The sequence below is a fragment of the Phyllobates terribilis genome, unplaced genomic scaffold, assembly GCF_046119375.1.
Source record: "Phyllobates terribilis strain yellow unplaced genomic scaffold, ASM4611937v1 Scaffold_4__5_contigs__length_816908805, whole genome shotgun sequence".
Lineage (NCBI taxonomy): Eukaryota > Metazoa > Chordata > Amphibia > Anura > Dendrobatidae > Phyllobates > Phyllobates terribilis.
Window position 1 is genome coordinate 145,345,796 of NW_027362764.1, and position 23,712 is coordinate 145,369,507.

Below are 23,712 nucleotides of genomic sequence, written 5' to 3' on the forward strand. Positions count from 1 at the left end.
GGGTGGCAGGTTGCACACTTATGCTTGCATTCCAAGAAAACAAAGAAGATGCTAACTACTATCATCATCATCATGCTCTTCACCTTGGCACTCTCAACTCCCCTGATGGAGAAGCCAGGGCCCACCGGAGGAGTCTGGTTCTCTGGTGGGCTCGTCCAATGCGGCCCTAAAGCAGGTCAGGCTAAGAAAATTGTGGGGGGAAGTTCCCAGGAGAAATAGGGGCGGCTGGGGACCGTTTATGGACACCTGGCCGCCAACGCAGCCATGACATGGTGGCCGGCGTGTGCCTCCACATGCCTAAAAGGCCCAATTTCAAGTGCAAGCAAGCTAGCAGTATGGTATTGCAGCCTGGGGGTGGGTGTCAGGCTGCATACTTGCGCTTGCATTGCAAGGAATGGGGGAGGTACAATTGAACACTGCCCTGGGACAAGGACTTGCACGGGGATAGTTTTGGGCACTTTTTAGGCTTTCTACAGACTGCCGGGGGTGCCGCCGCAAAAATGCTCGGGTCTCCCATAAATTAACATTGGGCTCGTTACTCGGGTCGAGCACCCAAGTATCACGGTTAGCTCGGCCCGAGCTTCGAGCACCCGAGCATTTTAGTGCTCGCTCAACACTAATATCTACCACTATATGGTCATTATATAGAGGTAATATTAGTGTGGCCATTGTGGAGATTTTTTTTTTAGTAACAGCGCGGTCATCTGCTGAGGTTCCCCTGTACCCAGAATTAGAGTGCGCCACCTTAGTTGTAATCAGGGGTAAGGAGACCACTCAGATATGTCACCCTCCCTGATTTGGACCCCTAGCTATGCCTCTGGCGATGACGCCATTATTAGCGTTACGATCCTGCTTCTGTGTCTACTGATACGTTCGATGCTCACAGTTAAACAGGAGGCATTGCAGACGGAGCAAAGAACTATACAGCCCTGCCTCATCTCACCTCAACGGGAATTGGGTGATAATGAGGAGGAGGATGAGGAGGAGAACATGAACATTCATTCTCTTGAGGAGGACAGGGAAGTCTTGTATGTCTTGGAAGTCTTGTGGGAAAGCTGTATGAGTTTCGCTTAATGATGACCTTCAGAAGCCTAAACCGTGGCTTTGCTTATGCACGTTATTTCTCAAAATGCATTACAGATCAGGCCATTGCTCAACTCTGTAGTCATGAAAATCAAGACGCAAAGAAAGAACTTTTTGTGTCGAAGCACCACCGAGAGGTGTGAGCAGATGTTGGATGGGCTGCCATTGCTTATGCAACAAGCTGCATTAGAGGACTTCCTGGGAGAAATGACAGCCGGAGTAGATGCGGTTTACCTCTATGCCAGTCTTTTCACCGAGCTAAAGAATATGGCTGAGGTGAAATACAATTGTCACCGAGAAGCAGTGTAAGACTGAAGAACATTGGGCCCACCAGAGGAATTGATTATGATGGCTAACCTATCTCCCCCGCTCAAGAGCCCCATAGCAGATGCAAGGTTTGTGCTGTGAACTCTCCAGAAGTAGATGTCAGGGCCCACTGGAGGATTTTACGGTTCTCTGGTGGGCCCTTCCAACCCTGCCTATGAAAAGTCTGTGTGAAGGTTCCCACACACAGTATGGCTGCTTTTTTACTGAGAAGGAAACCGGAGAACCTGGGGGAAACCTCCGAAAACATGAGGAGAACATACAGACTACTTGCACATGTTGTCCTTGGTGGGATTTGAACGAAGGCAGGATCCCAGCGCTGCAAGGCTGCAGTGCTAACCACTGAGCTGCTCTCTCTGTTCTCCCAGCTCTGATATCTAACATGCTGGAGAAATTTGCACCTACTGCCACTCAGTATCTTCAGCTCCTTTATGAGAAACTAATGTTTGAGCAGCGACACAGTCTACCAAATAAAATTTCTGAGAAGGAAATTGTGGAAGGCTTTTCTTCCGGTACTGAGGGCACTGCTAATACCAAGGCGTCATGCCATAATTCACTGGAAATATTCCAGGCTGGTTGGAGACTAGCTCATTCCCACAGAAAAGTACCAGCAGCAAGCTAAGGAGATGGTGGCCTCTATCATCAAAAAGAAGTTGTCTAGGAGACCGACCACCGCTGCTGTCTACCTTGTGAACATTGTGTTGAAGTTTGCAAGGTGTCACAGGTTTACCGTGACAGAAAGTAGCCAGAAGACCGCAGCGTTTCATTGCACCCACTCCTGCAGTTAGAAGCCTTTCGCCTTCATATTAATCAGTGCAGGGGTTAATCTGCTCAGTTGTGAGCTCTTGGAAGTTTACCTTCATTTAGGCTCTCAGCCGATTTGTCTCATGCATCTCCCCTACAGTTTAACTCTGTACCCCAACACATCAGACTCTTGTCCACCATGGAAACCTTGAAAAGGAAGCTGAAGACCCACTTCTTCTAACAAGCGTACAATCTGTGGTAACCCTCGCTCCAGCATACCGCTGCACGACTAGCTGTACCCTGACCTACTGTATCCTCACCCATCCCTTGTATATTGTGCACCCTCGCGGGCAGGGTCCTCTCTCTGCTTGTACCAGTCGTCACCCCTTTTCACATGTAAAGCGTCACGGAATAAATGTCGCTGTAATAATAATAATAATTATAGTTCTTGTACTCTGGGTTAATTAATGGCACTTTCCTGGTGTCTACCTCTAATTTGATGTGTTTTGGCAGCTTTTGGGCCCATTTGACGGTGTTGTGTATGCATTTATTATTTCCCCCTATTGAATACTTTGGCGTTCGGCAATGTTCGATGAATATTCAATGAATAAATAGGTGAATATTGCAAATTCGACGATCGGAATCCAAACCGAATATTGAAACATTCGATCATCTCTAGAGGGAAGTGGCCAACAGTGAACAGTTGAGAATCTGGGTAGGAAAGCTTCAGGAGCTTCAACTGAACAGATTAACCTTTGCACTGCTAGCAAGGATAAAACCTGCACTTCTTGATATAATGGTGAAGTACTTCTAACCAGTGCATGAGTTTGTGCAACCAGACACCACTGTCTTCTCGTCTCTCTTTGTCACGGCATCCCCGTAACAGGTGGCTGGTATGCTAGGTGATAACCCCTCTCCTGTAGTGTAACCGCTGCACACTCTTGGCCAGGTTCTTGTCAGGCACTACTGGCTGAGCTCCCAGGAAACAAGCTGTACACAATGAAAGAAAAAAGTTCTCATTGCAGGAGAATGACAGCAGATAAAAAAGTAAATTGCAAACTTCCATAGCAAATTAATAATACGTATGTAAATACCCATTTAAGTAAAATGCATCGATAGCTGCCATTTTGTAGAGTTTGCCACACAATAAAAAACTATGCCATGTCAGCATTTCTCAGCCCAATTTAGAAATTATCTATATCTTGGAAGTCAGTCAACATGCCAATTATTGCAAATTTATTATTATGTTACAGTTACAGTGCATTTATTTAAAAACATTTTTACTCTCAATGTTAACTTTAATATTCTTACATGAATTTTGTGTTGATGAGTTGTGACACAAGAAACTGTCGGTCATTTCACCAAACACAATGTGCATTATAGGAAGGCAGATCCCATTGCAGAGTGCACCAAGCGACCCAATGATCATATAGAGCACATCTAGTCCATCTGCATAGCGAAACTAGAAAAAAGAATCAGATATAAAGGAAAATAAGATTCAAATTTAGTATGTCAAGACTTGTAAAATGTGAAGACTTATTGGAATTATAGACTCTGCTACTATGATTTGCTATGACTATGATTTGCTACTATGAGTTTTACTTATGCCCTGAAGTGTTATTCCCGCCATATAAAGTTATGGCATATCAGTAGGATTTAGTGCTATGCTTCCTTCAAGTATCTAAACCCAGACAATGATGGAGATTGGAGTACCAGCTAATATGTATCCCACAAATGGAATCTAAAGTAGCTAAAACAGAGTATAAATGTATAGTAATAGAGAGCTCACCCACCAAACACCAGACGTGCAGTCAATACCTACATGTGTCGCAGCAGTCTAACAGCCGCGACACGTAGCTGCAGCTGCTCAAACATAGTTGCGAGCATGCTGAAGATACTCGGGCAGCACCCGAGCGTGCTCAGTGAAAGGGTTAACCGAGCACGCTCGCTCAACACTAATAATCATGTATTTACTGATTCTATTAAACAATGACCTTTTTCTGGATTGATTCATACTACTTACACCATGATTTATATATTTCATTGTTGATACTTTACCTGTGTTGGCTGTTCATGCCAAGCATTGGCCGACTAGGTTTTGTAATTTTAAATGATTCTCAATAAAATTTATTTTTAATATAGCTCCTTAGAATATGTGCTTTCTCCACACCATTTCTCTTATATGATAGCTGTTATGATAGTGTGTAACCACCTGCTATTGTCTTGAGTATTGTACAAATTGTACTATAACTATATATATTATATTATTTTGATAATACAAGTGGCAGATTTGTGCTCCCACTATTGCCTTGGTATAGATAATTGATGACTACATTTTATTTATTTGTATATACTGACCATATCTCTCATTGTTGATATGTTTATATCTAATCACTGATTGGTGCCTTTTATTATTGGTGCTCCCACAGTGGCTCACCCATCAATTTGTCATTTTGTTTGTATGTTGGGATTTTGTATATGACCTTTTTAATGTTTTGCAATTAATAAAGTTTTTCTTTTTAAATTAATCATTGTCATGATCTCAGTCCTGGCACATATTTTGTTTCTGATGTGGATCAACTTTGAATCAAACTTTACTGAAATTATCAATTCTCCACGAATTCAAACAATATGCAATTTGATTTATGAGCTTCCCCCCCCAAAAAATAGTCACTGCTATGTCCAACCCATAGATCTTAACAGCTCATTTACATATTAAGCAAAACGTGGATTTCTCTGGAATAAGACATTGGACCGCAGATGTCAAGGTATCATTTTAGTCAATTTCATTTGACCTGCAAGTCCAGCTTTGAAGTGTTGATCCTGCTAACATAATCCCTTTAAAGAATTGAAAAAGGGTTCAATACAGTCCTAGGACAGTTCAGAGTGCTGCAGACATATTTTCCATTCAATTAGAGGTTTCCAGGGTCGATTTTCGCAACAAATTTATTCACCGCAGATAAAAAAAAATTTGAGAAAATTTTGTTTAGCTGGCAAATTCGAATTTCAGGTGATCGGCTACTGAAGATTTCTAACCAGCGTTAGATTGACTCAACAGAATATCATTGGATCATACAATGGGTGTAGAATCTGACTCCGATATGGTCTTCAAAGTTCCAGAAGAAGTGAACAAATTTTGAGGATTACTTCGGGGCGAATCACTTGCCAGTAATGTTTATTTTTTATGGGTGTATTCAGAAATAAACTTTTACATCTTGTTGATCATACTGAGCTATATTCCTTGCTCCAGAAATAGTCACAAGCATAGGCATGTGATACAATTAAAAGCAGATATGCATAAGTTTATTATACTTTATGGCCCCTATTCACCATTGCCTTAGCGCATGATTTTTGTCTAGTTTTGTGTGTTTTATGTTTTTTTTTGTTTGCACCAAATTCATTATTCTATTTGTGACTTTTTTTAAGTTTATTTTACATGTGTTCATCTGTTTATTTTCCCACAAGGAAGGGGGAGCAATGAGGAGCAGCTGCAGCATCACAAAGATTTACAGGTAGAGTGAGGGTGTAAAACAGCACTATTCGTGTTATGCTAATGAGTGCATGGCTATTACAATAATTTTTTATCTCCCTAGAGTACCCCTTTAAGGGGGTCTAGTCCTGTCTCTTAAACTCCACTTATCCACTTATTTTAGCTTATTTTTGTTATTATTGTATATCTCACCGATGGTCGCCACTATATTAGGTTTAGGTTCTATGTACACATTAACATTGTTACACTATTATATACAAAAACAAATAAGTATATGTATCCTATGCCTATCTAGTCTTTATTTCTTCTGTAATTATTTTCAACAGTAGCATATCAGTACCATGCATCAATGAGACTGGCTAACTGGATTACATCAAAAGGTAAGCCAGCCCCCTTCTCTGATACTGCTGCGACTGAAATTATTCAGTCAGTTAGTATCCTTCAAGAGTGCAATTATTAAGATCCTGGAATCATATTTCAAGATAGAAAGAGTTTTCTTAATTCAAGAATATTATTACATATACGATTTTTTTTCACTTGCCAAAAATAAATAAATTTTCTTACAACAGGACACCTACTTTAAAGGTGTTTTATGCATTTTATAAATAAAACTATTTAATCATAAAATAAGTCATATTATATTAGTATAATAATTAACTGTTATACAGAGTCAGTGTACAATTTTAAAGTTTTGTGTGTCTTATTATGGTTTATTAATATCCAGTTTACAATATTATATCTATCTATCTATATACAGTACATATGATATATATATATATATATATATATATACATATATATATGTATACATATACTTTGATATACATCAAAGCAAAAGGTGGCTACTTTGAAGAACCTAGAATATAAGACATATTTTCAGTAGTTTCACACTTTTTTTGTTAAGTATATAATTCCACATGTGTTAATTCATAGTTTTGATGCCTTCAGTGTGAATGTACAATTTTCAAAGTCATGAAAATACAGAAAAATCTTTAAATGAGAAGATGTGTCCAAACTTTTGGTCTGTACTGTATATATATATATACATATACAGTGGGAAAAAAAAAGTATTTAGTCAGCCACCAATTGTGCAAGTTCTCTCACTTAAAAAGATGAGAGAGGCCTGTAATTGACATCATAGTTAGACCTCAACTACGAGAGACAAAATAAGAAAACAAATCCTGAAAATCACATTGTCTGATTTGGAAAGAAATTTTTCTCAAATTTTGATGGAAAATAAGTATTTGGTCAATTTAAAAAGTTCATCTCAATACTTTGTGGGCAATGACAGAGGTCAAATGTTTTCTGTAAGTCTTCACAAGGTTGGCATACACAGCTGCTGATATTTTGGCCTATTCCTCCATGCAGATCTCCTCTAGAGCAGTGATGTTTTGGAGCTGTCACTGGGCAACACAGACTTTCAACTCCCTCCAAACGTTTTCTATAGGGTTTAGATCTGGAGACTGGCTAGGCCACTCCAGGACCTTGAAATGCTTCTTACGAAGCCACTCCTTCATTGCCATGGCAGTGTGCTTGGGATCATTATCATGCTGAAAGACCCAGCCATGTTTCATCTTCAATGCCTTTGCTGATGGAAGGAGGTTTGCACTCAAAATCTCACGATACATGGCCCCATTCATTCTTTCATGTACACGGATCAGTCATCCCTGTCCCTTGGCAGAGAAACAGCCCCAAAGCATGATGTTGCCACCCCCATGCTTCACAGTAGGTATGGTGTTCCTTGGTTGCAATTCAGCATTCTTTCTCCTCCAAACACGACAAGTTGTGTTTCTACTTTGGTTTCATCTGACCATATGACATTCTCCCAATACCCTTCTGGATCATCCAAATGCTCTCTAGCTTATTTCAGATGGGCCCGGACATTTAATGTCTTAAGCAGGGGGATATGTCTGGCACTGCAGGATCTGAGTCCCTGACTGCGTAGTGTGTTACTGATGATAGCCTGTGTAATGTTGGTCCGAACTCTCTGCAGGTCATTCAATAGGTCCCTCCTGTGGTTCTGGGATTTTTGCTCACTGTCCTTGAGATCATTTTGACCCAATGGGGTGAGATCTTGTGTGGAGCCCCAGATCGAGGGAGATTATCAGTGATCTTGTATGTCTTCCATTTTCTAATTATTGCTCCCACAGTTGATTTCTTCACACCAAGCTGCTTGCCTATTGCATATTCAGTCTTCCCAGCCTGGTGCAGGGCTACAATTTTGTTTCTTGTGTCCTTCGACAGTTCTTTGGTCTTCGCCAAAGTGGAGTTTGGAGTGTGACTGTCTGAGGTGGCGGACAGGTGTCTTTTATACTGATAACAAGTTCAAACAGGTGCCAGTACTACAGGTAATGAGTAGAGGACAGAGGAGCCTCTTAAAGAAAAAGCTACAGGTCTGTGAGAGCCAGAAATATTGCTTCTTTGTAATTGACCAAATACTTATTTTCCACCAAAATATGAAAAAAAAATCTTTCCAAATCAGACAATGTGATTTTCAGGAATTGTTTTCTAATTTTGTCTCTCATAGTTGAGGTCTACCTATGATGTCAATTACAGGCCTCTCTCATCTTTTTAAGTGGGAGAACTTGCAAAATTGTTGGCTGGCTAAATACTTTTTTTCCCACTGTATATATATATATATATATATATATATATATATATATATATATATATATATATAATATATTTATATATATATATATACACAGTGGTGGCCAAAAGTATTGGCACCCCTGCAATTCTGTCAGATAATACTCAGTTTCTTCCTGAAAATGATTGCAATCACAAATTCTTTGGTATTATTATCTTCATTTAATTTGCTTGCAAGGAAAAAACACAAAAGAGAATGAAGCAAAAATCAAATCATTGATCATTTCACACAAAACTCCAAAAATGGGCCATACAAAAGTATTGCCACCCTCAGCCTAATACTTGGTTGCACAACCTTTAGCCAAAGTAACTGCGAACAACCGCTTCCGGTAACAATCAATGAGTTTCTTACAATGCTCTGCTGGAATTGTAGACCATTCTTTGGCAAACTGCTCCAGGTCCCTGATATTTGAAGGGTGCCTTCTCCAAACTGCCATTTTGAGATCTCTCCACAGGTGTTCTATGGGATTCAGGTCTGGACTCATTGCTGGCCACCTTAGAAGTCTCCAGTGCTTTCTCTCAAACCATTTTATAGTGCTTTTGGAAGTGTGTTTTGGTTCATTGTCCTGCTGGAAGACCCATGACCTCTGAGGGAGACCCAGTTTTCTCCTACTGGGCCCACGTTATGCTGCAAAATTTGTTGGTAGTCTTCAGACTTCATAATGCCATGCACACGGTCAAGCAGTCCAGTGCCAGAGGCAGCAAAGCAACCCCAAAACATCAGGGAACCTCCACCATGTTTGACTGTAGGGACCATGTTCTTTTCTTTGAATGCCTCTTTTTTTTCTGTACACTCTATGTTGATGCTTTTTCCCAAAAAGCTCTACTTTTGTTTCATCTGACCAGAGAATATTCTTCCAAAACGTTTTAGGCTTTCTCAGGTAAGTTTTGGCAAACTCCAGCCTGGCTTTTTTATGTCTCGGGGTAAGAAATGGGGTCTTCCTGGGTATCCTACCATACAGTCCCTTTTCATTCAGACGCCGATGGATAGTACGAGTTGACACTGTTGTACCCTCGGACTGCAGGGCAGCTTGAACTTGTTTGGATGTTAGTCGAGGTTCTTTATCCACCATCCGCACAATCTTGCGTTGAAATCTCTCATCAATTTTTCTTTTCCGTCCACATCTAGGGAGTTTAGGCACAGTGCCATGGGCTTTAAACTTCTTGATGACACTGCGCACGGAAGACACAGGAACATTCAGGTCTTTGGAGATGGACTTGTAGCCTTGAGTTTGCTCATGCTTCCTCACAATTTGGTTTCTCAAGTCCTCAGACAGTTCTTTGGTCTTCTTTCTTTTCTCTATGCTCAATGTGGTACACACAAGGACACAGGGCAGAGGTTGAGTCAACTTTAATCCATGTTAACTGGCTGCAAGTGTGATTTAGTTATTACCAACACCTGTTAGGTGCCACAGGTAAGTTACAGGTGCTGTTAATTACACGAATTAGAGAAGCATCACATGATTTTTCAAACAGTGCCAATACTTTTGTCCACCCCCTTTTTTAGGTTTGGTGTGGAATTGTATCCAATTTGGCTTTAGGACAATTATTTTTGTGTTTTTTTCATTGAAGACAAATTAAATGAAGATAATAATACCAAAGAATTTGTGATTGCAATCATTTTCAGGAAGAAACTGACAGAATCGCAGGGGTGCTAATACTTTTGGCCACCACTGTATATATATGTATTACATGATGGCTCAATGTTTAGCACTGCAGCCTTGCAGTGCTGGGTCCTGGGTTCAAATCATACCAAGGACAACATCTGCAAGGAGTTTGTATGTTCTCCCCATGTTTTCGTGGGTTTCCTCCGGGTTCTCCGGGTTTCCTCCCACACTCCAAAGACTTACTGATAGGGAATTTAAATTGTGAGCCCCAATGGGGACAGTGATGATAATGTATGTAAAGCGCTGTGGAATATGCTGGCGCTATATAAAAATAAAAGATTAAATTATTATTAATATAATGGTTTACTTACAATGTTGATGGGACCAACAGCCTTTGCTTTCACTTTGCTCACATCTTTTACATTTTCCTGCCTTCAAACAAGAAAAGTACAAATTAGGCTATGTGCACACGTTCAGGATTTGAATCAGAAGCAGCGGTTCTGCCGCGTTTTTGACGCTTTTTGATGCAGTTTTTGAAGCATTTTTTGAAGCAGTTTTGAACATCAATGAAATAAAGTTATTTGGTGGGACATTGCTTAACCCCTTAAGCCCCGCGGGTGGTTTGCACGTTAATGACCGGGCCAATTTTTACAATTCTGACCACTGTCACTTTATGAGGTAATTACTCTCGAACGCTTCAACGGATCCCCCTGATTCTGAGATTGTTTTTTCGTGACATATTGTACTTCATGATTGTGGAAAAATTTCTTCGATATCACTTGCGTTTATTTGTGAAAAAAATGGAAATTTGGCGAAAATTTTGAAAATTTTGCAATTTTCAAAATTTGAATTTTTAAGCCCTGAAATCAGAGCGATATGTCACACAAAAGAGTTAATAAATAACATTTCCCACATGTCTACTTTACATCAGCACAATTTTGGAACCAAAATTTTTTTTTGTTAGGGAGCTATAAGGGTTAAAAGTTGACCAGCGATTTCTCATTTTTCCAACAAAATTTACAAAACCATTTTTTTAGGGACCACATCACATTTGAAGTCACTTTGAGAGGTCTTTATGACAGAAAATACCCAAAAGTGACACCATTCTAAAAACTGCACCCCTCAAGGTGCTCAAAACCACATTCAAGAACTTTATTAACCCTTCAGGTGCTTCACAGGAATTTTTTGAATGTGGAAGAAAAAAATGAACATTTAACTTTTTTCACAAAAATGTTAATTTAGACCCAATTTTTTTTATTTTCACAGGGGTAACAAGAAAAAATGGACCCCAAAATTTGTTGTGCAATTTCCCCTGGGCACGCAGATACCCAATATTTGGGGAAAAAATACTGTTTGGGCGCACGGCAGGGCTCGGAAGGGAAGGAGCGCTATTTGACTTTTTGATTGTAAAATTTGCTTGAATAATTAGCGGACGCCATGTTGTGTTTGGAGAGCCCATGTGTGCCCAAACTTTGGAGCTCCCCCACAAGTGACCCCATTTTGGAAACTAGACCCCCCAAGGCACCTTTCTAGATGCATAGTGAGCACTTGGAACCCCCAGGTGCTTCACAAATTGATTCGTAACAATGAAAAAGTGAAAAAAAAAAACACTTTTTCATTTTTATGAATCAATTTGTGAAGCACCTGAGTGTTCCAAGTGCTCACAATGCATATAGATAGGTGCCTTGGGGGGTCTAGTTTCCAAAATGGGGTCACTTGTGGGGGAGCTCCAATGTTTGGGCACACAGCGGATCTCCAAACGCAACATGGTGTCGCTAACAATTTGAGCCGATTTTCCGTTAAATTTGTTAGAGGACACCATGTTGCATTTAGAGAGTCCCTGTGTGCCCAAACATTGGAGCTCCCCCACAAGTGACCCCATTTTGGAAACTAGACCCCCCAAGGCACCTATCTAGATGCATAGTGAGCACTTGGAACCCCCAGGTGCTTCACAAATTGATTCGTAACAATGAAAAAGTGAAAAAAAAAACACTTTTTCATTTGTATGAATCAATTTGTGAAGCACCTGAGGGTTCCAAGTGCTCACTATGCATCTAGATAGGTGCCTTGGGTGGTCTAGTTTCCAAAATGGGGTCACTTGTGGGGGAGCTCCAATATTTGGGCACACAGCGGCTCTCTAAAAGCAACATGGTGTCCGCTAACAAATTTAACGCAAAATTGGCTCAAATTGTTAGCGACACCATGTTGCGTTTGGAGAGCTGCTGTGTGCCCAAACATTGGAGCTCCCCCACAAGTGACCCCATTTTGGAAACTAGACCCCCCAAGGCACCTATCTAGATGCATAGTGAGCACTTGGAACCCCCAGGTGCTTCACAAATTGATTCGTAACAATGAAAAAGTGAAAAAAAAAACACTTTTTCATTTTTATGAATCAATTTGTGAAGCACCTGGGGGTTCCAACTGCTCACTATGCATCTAGATAGGTGCCTTGGGGGGTCTAGTTTCCAAAATGGGGTCACTTGTGGGAGAGCTCCAATGTTTGGGCACACAGGGACTCTCTAAATGCAACATGGTATCCGCTAACAAATTGAATGGAAAATCGGCTCAAATTGTTAGCGGACACCACATTGCGTTTGGAGAGCTTCTCTGTGCCCAAACTTTGGAGCTCCCCCACAAGTGACCCCATTTTGGAAACTAGACCCCCCAAGGCACCTTTCTAGATGCATAGTGAGCACTTGGAACCCCCAGGTGCTTCACAAATTGATTCGTAATAATGAAAAAGTGAAAAAAAAAACACTTTTTCATTTTTACGAATCAATTTGTGAAGCACCTAGGGGTTCCAAGTGCTCACTATGCATCTAGATAGGTGCCTTGGGGGGTCTAGTTTCCAAAATGGGGTCACTTGTGGGGGAGCTCCAATGTTTGGGCACACAGGGACTCTCTAAATGCAACATGGTATCCGCTAACAAATTGAATGGAAAATCGGCTCAAATTGTTAGCGGACGCCACATTGCGTTTGGAGAGCCCCTCTGTGCCCAAACTTTGGAGCTCCCCCACAAGTGACCCCATTTTGGAAACTAGACCCCCCAAGGCACCTTTCTAGATGCATAGTGAGCACTTGGAACCCCAAGGTGCTTCACAAATTGATTCGTAATAATGAAAAAGTGAAAAAAAAAACACTTTTTCATTTTTACGAATTAATTTGTGAAGCACCTAGGGGTTCCAAGTGCTCACTATGCATCTAGATAGGTGCCTTGGGGGGTCTAGTTTCCAAAATGGGGTCACTTGTGGAGGAGCTCCAATGTTTGGGCACACAGGGACTCTCCAAATGCAACATGATATCCGCTAACAATTTGAGCCGACAATTTGTTAGCGGATATCATGTTGCATTTGGAGAGTCCCTGTGTGCCCAAACATTGGAGCTCCCCCACAAGTGACCCCATTTTGGAAACTAGACCCCCCAAGGCACCTATCTAGATTCATAGTGAGCACTTGGAACCCCAGGTGCTTCACAAATTGATTCATAAAAATGAAAAAGTGTTTTTTTTTTCACTTTTTCATTTTTACGAATCAATTTGTGAAGCACCTGGGGGTTCCAAGTGCTCACTATGCATCTAGAAAGGTGCCTTGGGGGGTCTAGTTTCCAAAATGGGGTCACTTGTGGGGGAGCTCCAAAGTTTGGGCACAGAGGGGCTCTCCAAACGCAATGTGGTGTCCGCTAACAATTTGAGCCGATTTTCCATTTAATTTGTTAGCGGATACCATGTTGCATTTAGAGAGTCCCTGTGTGCCCAAACATTGGAGCTCCCCCACAAGTGACCCCATTTTGGAAACTAGACCCCCCAAGGCACCTATCTAGATTCATAGTGAGCACTTGGAACCCCAGGTGCTTCACAAATTGATTCATAAAAATGAAAAAGTGTTTTTTTTTTCACTTTTTCATTTTTACGAATCAATTTGTGAAGCACCTGGGGGTTCCAAGTGCTCACTATGCATCTAGAAAGGTGCCTTGGGGGGTCTAGTTTCCAAAATGGGGTCACTTGTGGGGGAGCTCCAAAGTTTGGGCACAGAGGGGCTCTCCAAACGCAATGTGGTGTCCGCTAACAATTTGAGCCGATTTTCCATTCAATTTGTTAGCGGACACCATGTCGCGTTTGGAGAGCCCGTGATGTGCCTAAACAGTGGAGCTCCCCCACAAGTGTCCCCATTTTGGAAACTATACCCCTCAAAGATTTTATTAAGGTGTATAGTGAACATTTTGAACCCAGAGGTACGGCACATTATTTGTTTACATTAGGTCATCATATTGAATAAGTTTTCATTATTCTTGAGCGCAAGTGCTCGCTACTTGAGTTTGCATCGGGTACTCAGGTATGCACCATGTACAGCGTGTGCTCGAGTGACATGCTCGAGTCCCTGCTCCGCATGTTTCACGGTTATTAGACACCCAAAAAAAAACATGCGGGGATCGCTCGTGCATGGCAGGCAATCCCCGTAAAGTTTTTTGGCCGCGAAGCATATGGGGCAGAGACTCGAGCATGTCACTCAAATACCCACGATACTAAATGCATACCAGAGCACCCGATGCAAACTCAAGTAGCGAGCACTTGCTCTCAACACTAGTCGCCATATCGTCATCTTTTTTTCTTACTTTTGAAAAAAATCCCAACCCCAGCCCTAACCCTAGCACAACCCTAGCCCCAGCACAACCCTAGCCCCAGCACAACCCTAGCCCCAGCACAACCCTAGCCCCAAACCCAGCCCTAACCCTAGCCCAATCCTAACTCAAGAGTTTATTTTTGACGCCGTTCCTTGTGCGGTATAAGTGATTAGACGACTTTATTCTTCGGGTCGGTGTGATTACAGCAATGCCAGAATCATATGGGGTTTTTATGACTGACAGCTGTCACACACTAAAAGACGCATTTTTTGTAAAATCTAGTTTTTGCATCGCCATATTTTGAGAGCTATAATTTTTCCAAATTTTGGCAGACAGTCATGTGACGGCTCGTTTTTTGCGGGATGACTTGACGTTGTTATTGGTGCCATTTTCAGGCACGTGACATTTTTTGATCGCTTTCTATTCCGATTTTTGGGAGGCAGAATAAACAAAAACCAACAATTCAGGAATTGTTTTTTTTTTTTTTTTTTTATTCTGTTCCGCGTGTGGTAAAATTGATGAGGCAGCTTTACTCTTCGGGTCAGTACGTTTACAGCGGTACCACATTTGTATAATTTTTCTATGTTTTGGCGCTTATACACAATAAAAGCTATTTTATAGAAAAAAATATTTTTTAGTATCGCTTTATTCTGAGAGCTATAACTTTTTTATTTTTCGGCTGATGGAGCTATATGGCGGCTTGTTTTTTGCGGGACGAGATGACGTTTTCAGCGGTATCATTTTTATTTATATGCGTCTTTTTGATCGCGTGTTATTCCACTTTTTGTTTGGCAGTATGGTGATAAAGCATTGTTTTTTGCTTGGTTTTTTTTTTTTTTTTTTTACCGTGTTCACTGAAGGGGTTAACTAGTGGGACAGTTTTATAAGTCAGGTTGTTCCGGACGCGGCGATACCAAATATGTGTACTTTTATTGTTTTTTTTTTATTTTTTTTATAATAATATTTATTGATGGGTACATTATATTTTTATTTTTGGTGTATTATTTTTTTTATTTTTTTATAATATTTTTGCACATTTTTTTTTTTTTTTTTTTCCACTTTCACACAGTTTATACACTTTATTACTTTGTCCCACTCTGGGACTTTCACTTTTTTTTTTCTGATCGCCTGCATGGCACAGGAATGGAGCACCATCCCTATGCCATGAAGGCTGTCAGAAGTGCACAGTGTGAAGATTGCTTGGAGATGCACTGCGCATGTCCAAGCAATCTTCCTGCTCTCTGGTGACCCGGATGTTGTCATGACGACATCGGGTCGTCATGGCAACACCCGGGAAGCCTTTGCAGACTGCGCTGGAAGCCGGAAGAGGAGGTGAGTATCGGCGATCACCTCCCCTTGCCCCCGCAATGCCGCGATCGACTTCGATCGACTTCGATCGCAGCATCGCGGGGGTTAATGTGCTGGGAGCGGTGCGTGACCGCTCCCTGCACATAGTACCGGGTGTCAGCTATGACAATCAGCTGACACCCGGCGGCGATCGCGCCCGCACAGCCTGTGTGCGCGCGCGATCGCCATGACGTACTAATACGGGTCTGGCTCTTAAGTCCCAGGGCACAGACGCGTATTAGTACGTCAGATGTTATTAAGGGGTTAAACCTCTGGATTACCATCAGAACTGGGTGAGTATATTGGTTAATGCAAGTGATTAAAGAATGTGTCTGTTGTATTTCAAATAAAGCGTTTGCTCTGTGTCTGTGTGTTTATTTAACTCTTTACATTATTTTAATTAGGTTTGGTGATGAAAGTGCCTGATTGACAGCTTGTCATCACCAAAAAAAAGTGCTAGGTGTCAGCTGATCCCATACAGCCAATCTCATTAGCATTTCCATTCATGTAATTCGTGGAGCAGCTGTGAGCTGCTATTTTTAGCCTTGGAAGGTGCCATTAGGCAAACATGGTCCCTGGCCATTATTAAAAACTCACAGCTGTTTCTCTAATTTTATTGTACTCTCTGCCCCCGAAGGCTTCGATCTTCTGAAAAAAACATAAAAAAATAAACAACCATATCCCTCACCTGTCCGCCGTCATGACGCATTCTACGATTACCGCCAAAGATTGTCCCTTAGCGATCCGGGTCACTTCTACAGCAGTGACATCAGTAATCACTGATGTCACTGCTGTAGAAGACAACAATGTATACTGACAGGAGTTTAAAATCATTCCTGTCAGATATATTGCTGCTGGAGTGAGGTCACTGGGGTTCATCAGCTGAGCTCACCACCAGCACTGGTGGGAAGATTCTTGGGAATGTTCCCACAGTGAGGTCACGTGAGCGACCAGCTGATCGCTCATGTGACCGCAGGTCCTGGCAGCACAGTACACTGCTGGGGCGAGCACACTCCCAGCAGTGTACCACCGGCCGCCAGGGTGAATATATGAAAAAACTACCGCACTCCTGGGGTATAAAGGTGCTCAAGTAGAGTACTAATCCAAAGCAATGCAAAAATTAACTTGGCACTCAAATGACTCAGATAAATAAAGTTGTTTTAATATGCAAAGCAGGTGAAGAGAAAAAACAAATGTTTCAGTCCCAATGGACTTTCATTGGTGTACTACAAAATAGCAAACAAATGAACAAAATTATACATAGAGAAATAGGTTATATATATAAAAAATCATGTATTGTACATAAATGGGTGTAAACGACATATAGGAGGGGAAGTCAGGATGGGGAAGAGGATTAGGGGTAGAGGTATAGAAAAAAAAGAAAAACGAGACCGGTATTAATAGGACCTACCAGTAAGGTTGAGCATAAAGGTATATGGGGCAGGTGCGCGGATGGTGTGGTAGCTGTAAAGAAAACCAGTGGTGTAAGATAGAGTGAGAGTACCATATGGACCCTTGTAGACAGGATAGGGTAGCAGCACATACCTTAGCAGTGGTGGAGATAGGATTGAAAATGCTGGCAAGGGAACACGGTGTCCACTGCTAGTTCTGGATGGTGCCAGTGTAGTGAGGGACTAAGGGTAAATAAATAAACGGGAAATAAGCCTGTTCATTGGTGACAGTGGAAGGAGAAACCTAGGAGGTGTCGTGCAGGACCTGTGCGACCGGAAGTGAAGTTGCGGTGATGTTGTCAGGTCCTGCGGCGAGCATGTGGCTCACGTGCCCGGAAATGACGCGACCTATGCATTCCACCGGCGGCCTAATCTATTCCACTGCGGGGTAGATGTTATGCAGAGCCAGAGAATTTGATGGGAGCACTATAAAGTGGATAAATAGAAAGGTGGATCCTTGGGGAGAAAGCGAGGAGGACAGGACTCGCGATGGGGAAATTCAACACAAGATCAATAAAATACCGCCTGATGTGTACAGTTGATAAATATCAAAAATACTTAATAGTACATATTTATCATGTGTCATTTATTTGATTAAATGCCCGTGTGGCCTTGTCTATGTCGGTGAAACCACCCAACCAATCAAAGATCACATCTCCAAACATATATCCACAATCTGGTGTGACACTCTACGGCTTGATGGTTCATTTCCACTATTTCAACTGTACACATCAGGTGGTATTTTACTGGTCATGTGTAGTGTTGAGCCACCCCCGTAGTGTTCGAGTTCGGTTCGGTTCGTCGAACACCCGTGTGTTCGCCGAACTGTTCGTCGAACTGTTCGTCGAACACCTTCGAACACCGTTAAAACCAATGGCAGGTAAACAAAAACACATAGAAACACATAGAAAACACCTTCAAAGGTGTCCAAAAGCTGACAAACTGCTCAGAAGACATAACTAACACATGGAAAAGTGACAAGTACATATAGTCATGCGAAAATAAAAGAGGTGGAGGAGTAAAAGGAGGGGGAGACACAGATATAGGCATGTCATGCCCTTCTAAAATCCAAAAAGTGAGAAGCCGACACGGCCAGTCTGCTCCTGCCCGTGCCACCTCCGTGTCGCCGGGTTTGTGCCAGAGCCGCGCTGAACCCTGATGGCCAGCCCCCCTCTCCCAATACTGATGCCTGTCCGCTGGTGGGTCGAGCGAGCCCCCCTGTGGTGGAGGCAGCTCTAAGCTTTTTAATTTAAATTGTCTCTCTAATTTGAATGAATACACTTTAAATCCATTTACAAGGATCTATTGGAGGGCAAGTCTCATGCCAGCAGCCGCGTAATTCCAGCTCCAGTAGCGTCCACTAAAGCTGCTGCAGTTAAAAAGCTTTTATAAGGATCGAGCTCGGCTGTCCACCGCAAGGCATCCTACTGCCAGTCCCAGCCCCTATGCCTTGGGGTGCCTCCTGATGCTCTTCACTAAGTATCCCATGGTCCCGAAGCATTTCCTTTGAAAAAATTAAGTGTCTAAACTACAGGTGGTGTAGCTTGCTTAACAGCCGGGATAATCCGCTGACTAGCAGACACTGCTACTAGGCACAAAGTATTTCCTGGGCTAGATGCAGTTAAAAATTTGTAATTAGATACTCTCGTTGGATGCTGAGAAAGCATTCCATAGAGTCTCCTGGCACGCCATATATGATTCTCTTAAAAAGCTTGGGGTAGGGGTCTAGGGGACCCTTTTATAGCCAAAATCACGGCCCTGTATCACAATACGTCACCTAGGCTGAAGATAAATGGAACTGTAGCACCCTGAGGGCTCGGTTGCTACAGACGTATTGCACCTCACCCAGAGGTGTGATATCTCACTCTCAGGTAAGGATGGAGTGTGGATCAGGACCCAACACCTGCATGCATTACACCACATTGCCGTGGGGCAGGGCGACCAATATGCCCCTGAGATGGGCACGACAGTCCCTGTCCCTGGCTGGAGTGGGGGAAGGGAACACTGAGGAAGGGGAACCCTGTAGTGCAGGAGCAGGGAGGAAGCAGTTCCTAGGTGCATTGAGAAGGGAGTATAAAAGGTGGGCACCATCTTAGTTCAGTGCAGAGAAGTCTGAGCAGAAGTGGCAGGGAGCAGGGGCTCTGCATGAGCTCTGCTCCGGAGGCGGGCCTAGTAACAGAGGCCCAGGCCTGGAAGAGGGAGAAGGAAGGAAGAGGAGCGGAGAAGGCTCCAGGAACGAGGAATGAAGGGATCCCAGGGGTGCGGACGGGCGAGTCGCCACCGCACGCCCGAATCCACCTGCGTGGAGGGGTCAGGCCAAAGGGGGAGACCGGTCCCCGAACTAGTGGAGGCAGGAAATGACCTTCAGCTAGAAACCGGAGGCTCTGACATTTTATGTGGCGCAGCCCCTCGCTACACCCGCTAGGAAGGCACCACATAGGGTCAGGGAAACTGGCGCCAAGTTTCCCAAGAGGAGGCCCGAGGCAGCCGGACAGAAGTGTTGGTAAGAAAGGCCAGACAAAGGACACACAAAGGGGGTCCTGTGAAGTGCTCCAAAGTTATCTGGGAGTTGTCTGAGCCCCTCACCTGGTGAGCACAGTACGACGTGGGCAGCCGTTACCTGCAGACGTGGTCTGGATAATAAGAACTGTGAGTAAAGGCCCTGAACTGCATCACTGACTCCGTGTCGTTACTGCTGCTGCCCTGCACCATCACCCCCATCCTCCGCATACACTGCCCTGAGGCTATACTCCTCCCGTGGGGAGTTATGCTACGCTCTGCTGCACCCACAACACCAGCCTCAGCGGTCTGCCCTGTAGCGGTGGTTCACTCTGACCGCAATCCACGGGTGGCCTAGTCGTACATTTAAACATCAAAACCACATAAATAGTTCCGCCACTGGTTTGACCGCCCTGAGCCACGGAACCGGGTCGCCGCCACGAAGACTACAACCACCAGCATCCACCAAAAAGGGTCCGGCTCCGGGTGTCCCAAGGCCCAGGGGGTGCGTCAGAACATTTTCATCACCTTTCACAATCACCAATGGGACAAGTCAGGGATGTTCTCTGTCCCCTCTCTTATACATCCTAGTGACGGAGCACCTGCTCTCATCAATTCGCCATAACCCCAATATTAGGTGGATTGAGGTGGGAGGCACCGAGTACAAGTGCTCTCTATTTGCTGATGATGTCCTAGTATATATCACTCAATCACATATATCCATCCATGCTGTTATGGCTGAAATAGATCACTTTGTTACATGGTCAAATTTTAAAATCAATGCAGCGAAGTCTGAGGCCCTCGATGTCTCCCTCCCCAAATCCATATAGGATTCCATCCAGTCCAACTTTCCCTTTGCCTGGCCCTCACAGGGTATCAAATACTTAGGAATTCCTATTCATAGAGACCTCTCCCATCTATGTTATCTTAATTTTGGGCCCTTTATTGAACAACTCCATACAGACCACGGTTGGCAAGTTAGAACTGTAAGATTCACTACGTGAACCGCTGGTGTTTTGTGGAAAAGCACATGTACACTGCGTTCCAAATTATTATGCAAAAAGTGTTTAGGAGTGATAAGGGAAGAATTTGTTTGTTTGTCAGTTAAACTCATTGATGGTGATGTGTGTCAGGGCTCTTTATATCACTGTAAGCAATTGCAGAAACCTGTGCTAATTAGTTTGGCAGGTGTGTCCAATGAAAGGCAAGACTACTTAAGAAGGCTCTCTCACATTATTAAGCAGCCTACATTTTCTGCCAAAATGGGAAAGAAAAAGGATGTGTCGGCTGCTGAGAAGCAACAAATTGTGGAGTGTTTAGGTCAAGGCATGACTACAATCAACATTGTGCGATGATCAGGATGAAGTGTCTTGGCAATCAAGAAGTATGTAGCTGATTCACAGTACACACGTGTGCGTGCTGATAAGGGCAAATTGAGGACTCTTTCCTACAGGCAATTACGTCAGGTTGAAAGAGCAGCGGCAAAAAAGCCTTGTCATAGCAGCAGACAAGTTTTTCAAGCTGCTTGTGCCTCCAACGTCCCCCGAACAACAAGATGCAGGGTCCTTCAGAGGTTTGCAGCTGTGCATACGCCATCCTGTCGACCTCCTCTATCCACTTCACACAAGCAGAAACGGCTCCAGTGGGCCAAACATTACATGAAGACTGATTTCAAAACTGTTTTGTTCACGGATGAGTGCCGTGCAGCGCTCGATGGTCCAGATGGATGGAGTGGAGGATGGCTGGTTGATGGACACCCCACGCAAACACGGCTACAGCGCCAACAAGGAGGAGGTGGAGTAATGTTTTGGGCTGGAATCATGGGGAGAGAGATTGTCGGCCCCTTTAGGATCCCTGAAGGCGCTAAAGATGAACTCCATAATGTATGTGGATTTTCTCAAACAGCACTTCCTGCCATGGTTCAAGAAGAAGAACCGTGTATTTCACAGCAAGATCATTTTTCTGCATGATAATGCACCATCTCATGCTGCACATAAAACATCTGCATCTCTGGCTGATATGGGCATAAAAGGGGACAAACTTATGGTGTGACCCCCATGCTCCCCTGACCTCTACCCCATTCAGAACCTTTGGAGCATCATTAAAAGGAGTGTCTATGATGGCGGGAGGCAGTTCACATCTAAGCAGCAGCTCTGGGAGGGTATTCTGTCCTCATGCAAAACAATTGAAGCAGAAACCATCCAAAACCTGACAAATTCAATGGCCGAGAGAGTTCAGAAGCTCCTTTCAAACAAGGGGTCCTATGTGAAAATGTAACATCACCTAGAATAAAGTTTTGAGTTGAAAACTGTTTGATTTCAGTTTCTAACAACCTGCTAATGCTTATAATTTCAAAAATGACCATTTTTTTGGTCTTTATTAAAATGAAAAGGTTGATCGAAAAGTTTGGGGGATCTAAGAGTGTGGCAACCCAGTAGTCATGATTACTTCGAATTCTGACAATATGAGGGTCATGCTGCAGGTAGTGCAGCAAGAAGGCACTTATGTGTCTTGCGCATCTCGGAGCCCCAAAATTATTTTCCGGGCTAGATGCAGCTAAAAATTATTTTTAATTTTAAATCTGGTGAAGCTTTAGTATAGATGGCCTAATAGGATCAGTGCTGCACACTGCTACAAAGCCCAAATTATTTTCCAGTCAAGATACAGATAAACATGATTAGTAATTTGAAAGCTTAAAACGGTTGGTAGGGTGATTTTAACCAATCATCAAGCTTTTACTCTCCCCAGGATGACACAGGGGTAGAAAAGTCGTTTCGGATCCATGATTTGTTCATCTTTATTAACGTGAGTCTGTCTACATTATCAGTGGAGAGCCTCGTGCGCTTATCTGTCAGCACACCACCAGCAGCGCTGAACACACGTTCAGACAGAACGCTGGCTGCGGGGCATGACAAGATCTCCAAGGCGTAAGTGGCTAGCTCCGGCCATTTATCCAGATTGGAAGCCCAAAAAGAGCAAGGGTCCAGTGACACAGTCGTGGCTTCAATGTTTACTTGGAGATACTCCTGTACCATCGTCTCTAGGCGTTGACTATGTGTCAGACTTCTTGTCTCCTGTGGCCTTGCAAAGGATGGGCTAAAAAAGTGGTGAAATGATTCCGCAAAATTGATGTTACCAGCAGATACTGTGGTTCTGTTACGGTTTGAGTGCTGAACACTTGACGGTCCCACGGTTGGCAAGTTGGAACTGTGAGATTCACTACGTGCACCACTGGTATTTTGTGGAAAAGCACATGTAAGATTCTGCAACAGTCTCTGCTGATACTCCTGCATGCGTGCATCCCTTTCTATGGCAGGAATAATTTCTGCAAATTTACTTTTGTACCGGGGATCTAACAGTGTGGCAACCCAGTAGTCAGTATTATTTCTAATTCTCACAATTCGAGGGTCATGTTGCAGGTAGTGCAGCAAGAAGGCACTCATGTGTGTTGCGCATCCAGGAGCACCAAGTCCCTGTTGTGTTGGTGGCGAGGTAACAATCATGCTTCCTTCCTCTGTCCTCTCCCCCCAACCTCGCACAACAGAAATGTGATCAAGGTCTCCCTCATCTGATGAGTCATCCATCAGTTCGTCCTCCACTTCTTCCTGGGCTCCTGCACCTTCCTCACTAGTTTGGCTGCTACCATGCACCCTGGTAAAACCATCTCCCCCACCCTCACATGCCTGCCGCCTTGGTGCTGCCGACCGTCTGGACCTTGCAGATGTTAGCCCTTCCGCATACAACTCCTCCTCCTCTACTTCCTCCACCTCCTCTTGTGCCACCACCTGACTCCGAATTCTGTTTAACATGTGCTCCAGCATGTAAATCACCGGAATAGTCATGCTGATAATGGCATCGTCAGCACTAAACATCTTCGTCGCCATTTCAAAACTGTGC

The 23,712-nt window shown here is 43.2% G+C and overlaps 1 pseudogene; it reads right to left on the reverse strand.

Annotated features, from left to right (window-relative positions):
• LOC141265128 (ATP-binding cassette sub-family B member 5-like) overlaps positions 1–23,712 on the reverse strand; it is a 661,237-nt pseudogene that overhangs the window by 415,970 nt on the left and 221,555 nt on the right.